Genomic DNA, 12,593 nt, shown 5'->3' with positions numbered 1-12,593 from the left:
CTTTTCCATAGCTCAGGAACAATAATGAGATTTTTTTTCTCTCCCTCTCTCTCTCTTTTTTTTTTCCAGAATATCAGTGCCGCCATTCAGCGCACTGATTGTGTTTATGAAATTGTGCATACATCTCTCAATGGTGGAGCAGGGGATGGGAAAGCTATTTTCAAAACATTAGCAAATTGTTTTCTGTTATTGTGCAGAGATTGATAAGAGTATGTGGTGTCTAAACACACACACACACACACACACACACACACACACACACACACACACACACACACACACACACACACACACACACACACACACACACACACACACACACACACAATGGAGGAAAAACATAAAAAGCGAAATAAAAGGCTGCCGCTATGACTTGGATCCACTATGCAGCGTATCACCGTTATATCGTTCTAAAGCTGTAACTACATTCAAGTGTTTCTGTGTATTTCTGCTATTATGGATACAGTTTATCACTATTTATTCACACACAGACACATTTATTCTGCGCTGATGTCAAATTGTCCTGATGAGATCTAAAAATGACCTTGAGCCTGACCTTGTCTTTGAATTCTCTGGAGTATTTTCCCGTATCGTGACAAATGCCTTCAGATTTCACACGAATCATCTTGATCTGATTAAAAACCTTTGGCACGCCAGTGCGTTAACCAATTAAAATGCTTTTTGCTCCTCCTCGAGCACGCTGGGTTTCGGTGACAGCTCTCTAAAGGCGGCAAAAAACAGATTGCACTGAAAAAGGCACAGTAATTCTTGTATCAAAGCAATGGAAACTTTGTAGATTTGATTTTTTGGTGATACCGTATCGTAGCTGGATGTGCTGCGCTGTTTGCTGACATTGGCTCAGGAACATCAAAGGTGTCAAAACCTGCTCTTTGGAGACTGTTTCTCAGACTTCAGGTTTTAAATCCTACAAATGCGATATAAATGCTGCTCAGCTCATCCCCTCAACTTCACACTTGCAGCTCCAGTGCAAGTCAACACTGAAACGTTCACCTACAACCTTTTTGTCTCCTTCATCCCAAACACACACAAATGCTGAGTTTCATACAGCATATAGAGACAAAAATGTGTGTTCTGATGTCAAAGATTCAGCCTGAACACATTGCACATTACATTTTGATGTAGCAGCAGCAGCTACTCTAACTGCTCTACTAAAACAATATTAGATTAATCAGGCCTCTTGACCTGAGTTTTTCCACCTACACATAAACACACTCATCTGTCATTTGTTTAACTGCTGTTAATTGTTTTCGCACAAGAACAGGTTTGAAATTTCACCCAGCAGTTACATGTTTTTGTAAAAGTCAGAAATAAGCAGCCAAGTAATGATCAATCTGCTGATAATAATCCCATCAACACAGATGCTTTTGCCCTCCCCTGGCATTTACTTTGTATTTCTGCTCCGTCCTTCACTGATAATTGTCATCTTAGCTGCTTCTGCTCGCTAGTTTGCTCTGAGGCAACTATCGATTCTGGAGTGTCATCAGATCCATGAAGACAATGATGATGAACAATGAACAGGCAGCTGCATCCTCCGTGATCTGGGCCAAAGCTGATGGCCTTTGTAAGCATGCGACGCTTCATCTGGTGGATAATATGTGAAAAAGAGCGACACAATATGTGAATTTTCTGAGTCACTTAGCTCACGGCCTCGTCTGCCACTGGCACAAATTACTCCGGCTATCATAACTTTCTGACTGTCATGTGCACCTAATTAATCTAATCTGCAATCTATCGATAGGCTACAATCTGTGAAAAATAAAGCCTTTTTATCTTCTTAAGATCATTTGATTCGATGTCAGCGACGATCGTTTTGGGAGATTTCATTTAAAAGTCACTCCAGCCACGTGGAGGATTATCTCTGTCAGATTGACAGCCTCCTCATGCATATCGTAATGAAAAGATGAGCTCAAAAACAATTTCTGTAAAATAAAGCGAACAAAAGTCATTTTCCAGAGCCTCGGCGGCGCCACACAGCGTGCTTCTGTTTGTTTCTTAAACAATCCAGGGACCAGTTTCACATACGAAGCCGTCTAGCCACAGACTATTTGCCATTCCCAGAAGGTCATTTGGTTAATGCACATTTGAGTTTTCATGGACTCTTAACTAGTTTTTAATCAGCAATTATTAGTGAATTGGAAGGCTGTGCAGGCGCATGACTCTCTGCTGGCGGGAGAGTGCCCATCAATGTCACGTCAATTTCCATGCCAAAGGCTACATTAGGCCTGGAGTCTGGGAGGAAACAGCCACCTGAGTGCCTCATCTCCCCATCCACAGCAGTCTTCTCATCAACTATTGACTCTATTACACAGCTCTGTCAAAAAAATTTTCCGCTTCAAAAGAGGAGCAACCATTACATGGCTGTGCAGGGAGATAATTTAGTGATGCACATAAAATTAAGTGCATATCCATTGAACATTACTCATTATTGCACTTGAATTCCTACAATGCTAGGCTCGTGTGCGAGGATCCTGGATGCTTCCCAACCTTTTCATTCCATTCCCATTTTTCAAGGTATAAACACAGCTTGATTATTTAGGCTGATGTACAACACAAATAGCTGTCATTTTCATCTATATCTAACCCTACCTGTAATTGGCAATTAAACATGCCAGCGTCTCAGACTGGCTCTTAATTACCGTTAATAAATGCTGAGGGGCCCTGAGGGGTCCTCGCAGGGTGAGTATGGGGGTAGTGAATCTCCTGCAGCTCCACACAGCAGCATGAATATGCATGGCGGGGCAGGTATTCCAGCAGCTCTCCGCTTTTTCCAGGCGCATGGAGGTGGCAGCAGACCGCCTCTCGAACCACCACTTCTTCATTACACCTCCACAGCGGCCCGAGCATTGTTGTTGTTGTTGTTGTTGTTGTTGCCGCGCTGCATCCTCGCGGTGGCATTTCTGCACACTGTGGCTTGTTTGTGTTTGCCAGGAGCTGTCACATCCAGCCTGTTAGCACTGGCCCATGGGAAATTTACACAGAGCCTCTGGTATGAGGTGAGGCCATCAAATGAGCCTGTGACATGCTGCTGTATGCACACATGTTGGCTCGAGTTGATGTGTTCCTGTGTGTGCACTGAAAAAGTTTCTGGCCATCTTTTTTGGCCAAATGTCACAAAATATATAGATGTGAAAACATTAGAAGCTTAAGTGAACTGTTAACTGACCTTTAGCTGTCACTTTAATTAGGCTGCAGTGGCAGAAAATGCTCTGTAACAACCTTTTAAAATTTTTTAAATACAGATGATACATTTGCCCAGCGCAGGGGCTCCTGCTCAAATATTACTGACAATATTTCGACTTTAAAGCAAACTTTGATTCGGCAGATTAATACGGCTTCCTTTTCTCCGCTGTGAGCTGACATTTAGCTCCCATAATGACTGCTGATTGTCTTGCAGAGTTCCACCAAAGACCTGAATCCCCGCATTTAAGGGCCGACGAGTGTCGAGCTCTCTGATCATAATGGCACTTTTAATTAGCACTTAATTAAAGGCAGGTGGACTGGAAAGGTCAAGCAGTTAGGGCTCCGAGTTAAAAACACAGCCAGCGTGAGCATCAGCTGTTTGATGAATTTGGCTGCTAATTACAGTGACCAGAATCTGGACAAACTCCACTCAGAGCTGCTGTGGGTTATTACTAAAACATATCAATCCTTGTAGAATTTAACACCAGCATTTAGCATCTACTTTCTCATTTGAAGGTTAATTTATTGTCTTTCAAATGTAGATTTTTTTTTCCTCCAGCAGAGAATCAAAAGCAGCTTCTGCAAAAGTGAAACAGCCCAGACTGCCAATTGGATTATCATCGTGCTCATTACACAAACACAGAATGCTTAAACGACTGCAGTGCGATCTAAACTTTTCGAGCGCCTCGGCTGTGAAAAACAGAGCTGAGAATGGTATTGATCTCAGTCAGAATTTATGGATCGCCTTGTCTCAGTGAGTGATGAAGCTGTCACACTGTTGGTCTCACCTGACAGACACACACATTAAAAAATCCTGAACCCTGAATTTCAGCGACTTTAACAATCACGATTAATCACATATACAAAAGAGTGTTTTAAATGTGCAGGAGAACACTCATTACTGCTCTAAGGAGACATACAGCACATGCTGGAGTCCCCTTTGGTGAGAAATGGAACAATCCAATCAGAAACTGGCTGTCAAGACCCGCCAAGATTCTAATCTTTGGGGAAAATGGAGGGGGAAAAAAGAGTCAGGTATCAGAAATTATTTCACTGCTTCATTCTCCTGCTTTACCTCAGAATCTGATTTTTTTTGTGTCAAGCTAAATTCTCCATCTGTGGAAAGAAGCAGAACTAAGCGCAGTGTGACAAAACACATCAAAGATAAACCTTTAATACTGAATGTGTGTCTCTCCACCACTGTAAGGCCCTAAATGTTCTGTCATGCAGCAGCCTGTGTGCTCATCTACTCAATCACATCCTTCGCCGTTTACACTCTGAGCCTCAGCTAATATTGATGCTCTCCATGTGATACTGCTGAGGAAAAATAAAGCACTAGTGGATCGCTGTGCGTTTTTGCTCTCTCTCCAAAAAGTGCTGCATGTTCTCAGGCGCTGGGACAGACCACTGAGGGGCAGCAGAATTACATGCCAGCACTTGTTTGTTCACCGTTTCCCCCCCAAACGCCTCTTACACAGACTCTATTAATCCTGCTGACTTATGAGTGACCTCGAAGGATCCCCGGTGCCGACATGCTGAGTGTGTGGTCGGGTGAAAATGCGGAATGAAAAAAAAAAAAAACCTCTTTATGTACTAAACGGTGAAAAAAACACATCACAAAACAGCCTCCTGTCCTGCACAGCCAAAGTGTCCAGTTAGGAGATGTCAGTAAATGCAACACTGCATGGAAAGTGAATGTGATGGTCCACTGTGTAATCACATGATACTGAGGTAAATCTGATTTTTTTTTTACTATTAGAAAAATACAACGCCACAGTGAAACAAGTAATATAACAATTCAGTTTATTTTATTTATTTTCCAGACAGACACATCAATTTCTGGACCACAGTAGAGGATGGAAACCTTTCACAGACATTTTTGTCAATATTATTATTTGAAAATACAAATATAAAATTAGACTTTCCACATTTGATATGTGAGAGACCCCCATCCATTTATTATTAGCGTTATTATTTTTAGTATATTTTACAACAGGGCTTAAGCAAGCCATATGATAACCTGAAAGATGCTTTCAGATGTCAGTCAAGTCTGTCTGTCTCTCGCCATAAAAAGTCGGTTAACATAAAAAAAAAGGGGCAAGTGTTAGGAATGGGCAGACAGCAGTGAAGAGAGCTCTGTGCTCAGCCCGCAGAAACATGGAAGCACAGCAGAGCCTCACACTGCCGTCCATGCAGTCTGAAGAGCTTCCAGGCTCCCCTCATGGCCATGCGGTCTGCTCCAAACTCGACAACACGCCAGGGGTGAACTCTTGTGTTGGTACGCTAATAATGACAAATCCACTATATGAACCTGGGTGTAGCTGCGTGAGGGATTTTCTGTATACAGCTGAGGTCTCCAGTCTAATATTATTCAGACAAGTTCAAATGAGTGTAAATTGCAAATATATATTCATCTATACACACACACACACACATACATATATATATATATATATATATATATATATTGCAATTGTATGTATATATTTAGTAATGAGCATGGGTGAGATGGCAATGGTTTGGACTGAAGGGGGGAAAGTCACCCGAAAACACGACAGTACAGTTGAACTCGTGCTATTTCTGTCACCTTGGGGAGTTCAGATTTGTGAACATGAACTGGTCTTCGTTCTATCCTGAAAGAAGAGAGGCCGGAACTATAAATAGCAAATGTTAGCGAGAGTCCCTTCATGGGTCGGGAGACTAACTTTGTGGTCACTGTGACAGTATCCAGTATCTCTCAGAGATAAGGGCACATTGTCTGGTTTAAAACCATTAGCACCACTGTGAATAAGCCTCTTTTGGATAGAAATGTCAAGAACATTCAATTAGCCTTCAAAGTCAGTCTAATTCATTGGAAATAGAGCAGAGCCTGAAGAAAAGTCTTTGCATCATATCCCAGCTTTTTTACTTTTTTTCAGAGGCAGTGGTTCATATTCAGAAAACACTCGTGAATCCAAGATGACAGAAATCTCATAAGCATCGTGTGCTTTCAGGGTGGTGGTTTTCCCACGACGGATGGGAGATATTTGTTTGGCCATTGCCTAGCACTTGCCTCAAGATTCAAGTTTAAATGGATACGGTAGTACACTACAAATGTCAACACCTTTCAGGTTGACTTTTTTTCTTTTTTGATTATTTTTTTTTCTTAAACCAAGACCCCTCCCCTCTCCCCAAATGGATAAGCTAGTCTACTAAGATGTGTAACATTCATCAGCTGTAAACTGCTGTCAGTTTTGAGATAAAATGAAATTACAGCAACAGAGCCATGCTACCTTAAAGTCCAAGCTACAGGATCACAAAACAATAACGGAGTCGATTCTTTATATTGTGTGAGGGAAAATGGTTTCATTTCAAGCTTCTTCTTCGCTTTTTGTGTTTTTTTTCCTCAGTGAAAAATGGTTAATTATAGTCTAAGGGCAGCACAAGAGTGAACAAAAAGCAAAACAATATATTTTATTCTTGTTGCACGGTTGCATGTTTTTTTTTTTAGATGAAACGGCAACAAAATTGGAATTGACTACAGCTCCTAATGAGCTTCTTGTATCAGTTTGTGTCGGGTTTGGTATTCAATAAAAAAAAAAAAAAGGTCAGTTAAATTCAAGGAATAATGCTGCAAATGAACAGGAGGAACACTTTCTTTAATCTCGCCAGAATAAAAATTAAAGTACACTTAAATGAGTGATTTATGTTCCATTTATTGTTGAGATACTTCCTGCACTAAAATGTATAATGTGGGGAGCAAAGACTTAATACTATATTATTAATTCATGTTTTTTATACACTTCAAATACTGTATTCATCTTGTATTGTTCAATGTGTTCTGTTTTTCAGTAGCACAATGTCCTGTCAGCTCACTGGATTCACTGCAGAATATTTCGTGTATCACTGACAAAGCTGCCATGTGCTCCACACGCTGTATGGATTCTGACAGACTGTACTGGTTGAGAAGAATAATTACACTAATGCTCATTTATTAACAGTAATGTAATGCTAACAGTACTCAATTTGAAGATCCAATGAGGTGAAGTGAATTAAATAACTGATATAAAACACAGATTACTTGTAATTGAAATTGCACTGAAAACTGGCTCCCTAATAGGTTTGTTTTTGCAGGAAACAGCTGAATTGCGTTCAGCCTCGGACATGGGATTTGGAGGCATTGAAATTCAGGTTTTAATAGAATCTTTTCAAGCCACAGCTTCAGGGTCCAGCTCAGGACGTGAATTTAAGCATCTATTAATCAGCCTGGACACACTCGGCATCCTTTAACACCTGCTAATATTCCTTTAACCGCAGTCTTTGTGCAGTAATGCCTCTGTGGTGTGAGCGACATTGATAAGAGATTATAACAAAAAAATAAAGTAGTTCCCCAGAATCGAAGATTAAAATCTTTCTTATTTTTTTATCATTAGCAGTTCTGAGAGAAAAATGAGAGATCAGAAAGAGTATTATCTAAAAATAACCAAGCCAGAGGCGGACGGGATATTTCCAAAGTGTACAAACATTAAAAGATAGAAGAGATTCTCTGTGACTGATATTATGACTACTGTGGTAAAATCACTGGTATGCTTCTTAAAAAAATATGATTTTTTTTTTACATAAAATCTTGTTTTTTTTCCTCTCCATGATTTGAGCTTGTGTCCCTCTTAAAAAATAATCCAAAATAAAAGTTTTGCATATCTAGCGTTAGCATTTAAGGTAGTATGGCACACCCCTTTAAAAACATTCAAGGGTGGGGATCCAAATAATGCCTTGTGTACAATTCCATCTTACAGCAACTATTTCTCCATTGTTCATCCATGAGAGCTTTGGTTAGCTTGAAACCATGTGAGAGTGGCAAAACCGAACCAAAAAATCAAAAATAAAACATACAGGGAATAAATTACAGTGAACCTCTAACAAAATAATTGTCTGCAAATATTAGAGTAACATGATCATTGAGAGAAAGGTCTATCTTGACTGGTCCTAAATCCACTATTCACTACAAGTATTATATTAATGAGTCCTATATAACATCTACGTTGTAATTACAGGAGATAGAAAAAGAGCGCGAGAGGGAGAGGGGTAAATATGAGAGAAAGGAGAGGTAGAGCAAAGGGAGAACAACAAAGAGCACTACACTGGTATCAAAGACAGCACTCTGTTTACAAGTTAACTGTGATTTCTTTACACACTAATGAAATACATGAATGATCAACAAAAGATAGTAGGATCTCTGAGGATGGGGAATGGAAAAAGAGAAAGTAATGGATGCACAGTACATTTTAATAGTATATTACAATTATTAATATATAAACCACAAAGTATCAATAAAACTCTGATTAAACTTGAAATCAGCAAAGAAGCATCTTTCTTTTTTTTATAGTTTTGTATTTTCTTTTACATTTGAACAGTACAAGGTTTTTTTTTTCTCTTTACTCTTTAAATTATTACTTGATCACACCTCCATGTCATTTTTACTTTAGAAGTATCCAGCATATTTCTTTACCTGGTTGTTTTCAAAGAAAAAAAAAAGAAATCAGACAACAGGTGGGTAAAATGAAAACAACAAAATAAAACATCTGCAGCGGCATCGATGACTTTAAAACCCAGACTGCACTCTGGAGCATATTATTATCATTATTATTATTAAATCGTTGTCAAGAGGAAAACCATTAATCACACATACTGTGTAAAACTCGGTGCAGCGACAGATAGTGAATAATTCAGTGTCATCTTTTGACCCTGTATAAATATCCTCAGATGGGTCTAAATATATAAAGAAATCCAAGTGTGCACTGCAACATATCAGTTACTATTTCCCAATCTGTTAATTCACCTCAGCACGCTGAAGTGTTTGTCTAGTCCAGAATACATTAACCCCCGAAATCCTTCATACTATCCCAAAGCACAGGGCCGTTTTAAAAAAGCCAACATATACATGTGCAAATAGGAAAAAAATGGCCTGTACTTTACTACTCACAGTGCAATGATTACTTGCTTAATTACCTTTCAGTGTTTTCATTTGTTTTTGCCACTAGAATAAATTAAAAACCTGCCAATGATTCCACAATAGAGCTCACAAAGGCTGAGGTATGGTATCAAAATGTTTACTTTCCTAATTCATTCAAAAAAGAACTGATTCAGAGAACAAGCAGTACATAAAAGGCTCGAGCACGGAGCCCAGGTTATCGTGTTCCAGAAAAGAAATGAATCAGGAACAAGCAGGATGAAACAAACATTAACGTACAGCTAACAAGTTCCTCTCAAGAGTATAAAAGTGTCCGGATGCACAGAGCACTGGAAAATGCCTGGTTCAAGTTCTAATCTTCACATCTAAGTACAGTGTGCTTTGGATTAAATCATCTTTTTTTTCTTCTTCTTCTTCTTCCTCTTTCTCTTTGAAATGATATCTTGAACAGTTAGACAAAAAAAGATACCAATCAGGCTCTTTTTTTTTAAATTTTTTTCATTATTATTATTATTATTACTTCTCAAAACTGTGTTGACTTAATCACCGGTTTGTAAATTTGCTGGTATGACACTTGTAAAATTATTCAGCTTCGGTATTTACAGAGCAAGTGTGTTCTGTTTGTCTGTGGGCTTCGTTATACCGTCTTCCAGCAGAAAAAGTAGAATAATAACTGTTTACAGCTTTTTCTTCTATTCACACGCTATAACATGTTCTTTTGACACACCATCACAAAAATATGCTATTCTCTCACTGAGTTGGTTATATGCAGTGACTGGAATAATATGTACAGCTACATTTCTTTTTCTCAAGTTTGAATTCACAATGTAGTTATATGAAATTTGTTATAGCATATATATATATTTCTAAACAACAAAAACAACACTTATAAAAAAGGACCATAAAAATATTGGAGTCCTCTTTGTATTGCCCAAAAATAGGTAATTATGGTTAACAATGAGACATCACAAGAAATAAAACAGCTACTAAGATTTATTACTTAGATACCTTCTTTAAATTTTTCCTTTAAAATTGATTTTTTTTTTCTCCAAGTCTTCCCACCTTGAGCTTCTTTTTTTGTTGGGGCAGGAAAGACTGAAATGGAACATCCCGACCTTTTTTTAAATCCTTTACACTAACAAAGATGAAGACATGACTTGCAGATATTCTTGGCTATCAACCCCCTCCCTCCCCTTCCCCCGTACTTCAAACGGAAAAAAAAAATAAAAATAAAATCCATTTACACAACAATACTAGAAGAGAGAGACAGAGGAAAAAAAGATTTAAATGACACAAAATTAAGGTTCAACTAAAATGACTCGCTAAAAACTAATCAAAACAAAAACAGAGGAAAGAAATAGGTGAATGAACTCGACGTGAAACATCATACCAAACCAGGTTGTAAAGTTATAGGAGGTTTGGATTATAGTACAGCAGTTGTTATTTTTCTGAGATGACTAACGTGTTCTTTTCTTCTTCATATGGTTCCCACTTTCGTTCATTTTGCCTGGGTGACGCTGTAGTGCTTGAAGTTGGATTAGCATCACCTGCACACAAAGCCAATTAGAAACTTCGTCCTGTCTTTCCTGGGCCACCAGATATACTCTGCTGGGTGATAAAGGAGGGGGAAAAAAAAGAAGAGAGGAGAAGAAGAGCATTAGAAACGGTACATTTAATTTGCAGAAATCCTGACCACAAATAATGAGGCTGTGACATTTAATAGACAAAAAAAATCCACGATGTCTACATAATATTTTGGGATGCACAATAGCATGAAACAAATGTGAAAGAAATGATCAGAAATTGCAGCGGGTCAAAATTTGCTAAGGGCGAAACATAACTACACATAATTAGTGAAAAAACAGACCGAGGAACAAGTTGGTGCATGTACTTAAAAAGCCTACAGGTGACTAACATACTTACACCACTCGTTCATTTAGCAACCGTGTTCCTACATCCTAATGTGGAGTCTGGTAATGGGAGTATAGCTGAACATTTACACAAATGTGTGCACAAACGAGTTCCACACACGTCACGTCTACAAAAATAGCTGGAAGCAAACAAAGGGCCATTTTTGTCTGAGTTTTATATAAAACAATTCTGTTAGAAATATGGATGCAAGAAATATTCAGTTCTGCAGTTACAGTTGGGCCACTTGTTAATAAAATGTTTAATTTTAGCCACAGTTTAAAGAAACCTGATGAGAGTTGTGTTCTTGGACAACAGAGGTCAGGTCAGAAACATAAGTATGAGACACATGATTGGCACTACCGAAATGTCTGATTGGTTTGAGACAATTCAAACTGTTAATCAGAAAGAGGAAAGAGAAACTAAAGACCTGGTAGTATGAGTGTGTGTGTGACTCAAGTAGAACTTTCCTTCAGTTAGTCTGAAACTGACCATGATGACATTTCTTTTGTAAAGAACGGTTATCCTTGTTTTTATTTGTTAAAGGTGGAGTCTGCGATTCTGGAGAAAGACTGCCGATATTTGATTGTTAGCATATGCCATTAGCTTCCCTGTCTCACAAATATTACTTCTCTATACAACTAAACTGCGTTCCCATTTCTGTTTTGAAAGAAGCATATTTTCTCCCCAAAAGTTAAGACTGACGAAGCAAAAAAGCCGTCCAGGTTAAAGGAGCCATGAGGCCAAAGTTAGCAACAAGGAGACCAGTGTTTATATCCAATGTGGGACCATTATTTTTAGAATTGTGATTCATTGCCACTCATTGTTTACTTTAGTTTTCACTCGTGGTCTGGTTAGGTTTAAGCACCACAACTACCTTGTTAGGTTTAGAAAAATGTCACACTTCGGCTGACACTTTGACAACAGTAACTGCTTGTTAGAAGCTCGGTTAAGGCCAGGTTGGTTAGGTTGGGGAAAACATTGCGGTTTGGGTTATAATAACCCTTTCACAACATGTTTCTACTTGTACTCCATTTTTTGGATTATCTGGGCACACATCCCAAATAATACATGAACTCCTAACTTAGTTCTCCTATTTTAATCCCTGGTCCTGGAATAACTATAGCTTCGTGATTTTGTCACACTGGGAGAGTTCAACGCTCTGATCAAATGACGTGTAACTGAAGAGTACAATTGCTTTTCATAAGCTGGATTTGGTTTAGTGCATCTTTTCCCCCTGGCTGTTGTAATGTGTTTTATTTCTGTACCATGTTACTTAGGTCATGTTTCATTTTATATTTGTAACTTTATATTTGTAACCTTGAAAAAGAGACTTTACTCTTGAGGGACTTCCTGGTTAAATAAAGGATAAATAAATAAAAATAAATAAGCCATTTTCCACTACAGGAACTTGCGGGTCGTTGTAAAGCGGTGCAGACCTTTTGTGTGTTCTGCAGGAGCTGCCGCAGTGGAATTTCTTTTGGGGCTGATTTTGAGAGAGAAAAAGCAGCTGTTCCAGGGTAGGTACTTCCAA

At 38.7% G+C, this 12,593-nt stretch overlaps 1 protein-coding gene across 6 annotated transcripts in view; it reads right to left on the bottom strand.

Annotated features, from left to right (window-relative positions):
* Positions 1 to 4,987: 4,987 nt before the first annotated feature.
* Positions 4,988 to 12,593, bottom strand: part of msi2b (musashi RNA-binding protein 2b) — a 265,986-nt gene continuing 258,380 nt past the window's right edge. For 5 of the 6 annotated variants that reach the window (XM_022193323.2, XM_022193326.2, XM_022193325.2 and 2 more), the window contains one exon: positions 4,988 to 10,756. The gene's annotated coding sequence lies outside the window, so the exon portion shown is untranslated. Of the gene's footprint in view, positions 10,760 to 12,593 lie in introns of all 6 variants that reach the window. The other variant, XM_022193324.2, reaches the window with a different exon arrangement.

This window comes from Acanthochromis polyacanthus, chromosome 17, assembly GCF_021347895.1.
Source record: "Acanthochromis polyacanthus isolate Apoly-LR-REF ecotype Palm Island chromosome 17, KAUST_Apoly_ChrSc, whole genome shotgun sequence".
NCBI classification, from domain to species: Eukaryota; Metazoa; Chordata; class Actinopteri; family Pomacentridae; genus Acanthochromis; species Acanthochromis polyacanthus.
Note: the sequence above shows the minus strand (reverse complement) of the source record. Positions and strands in the feature narration are given on the sequence as shown.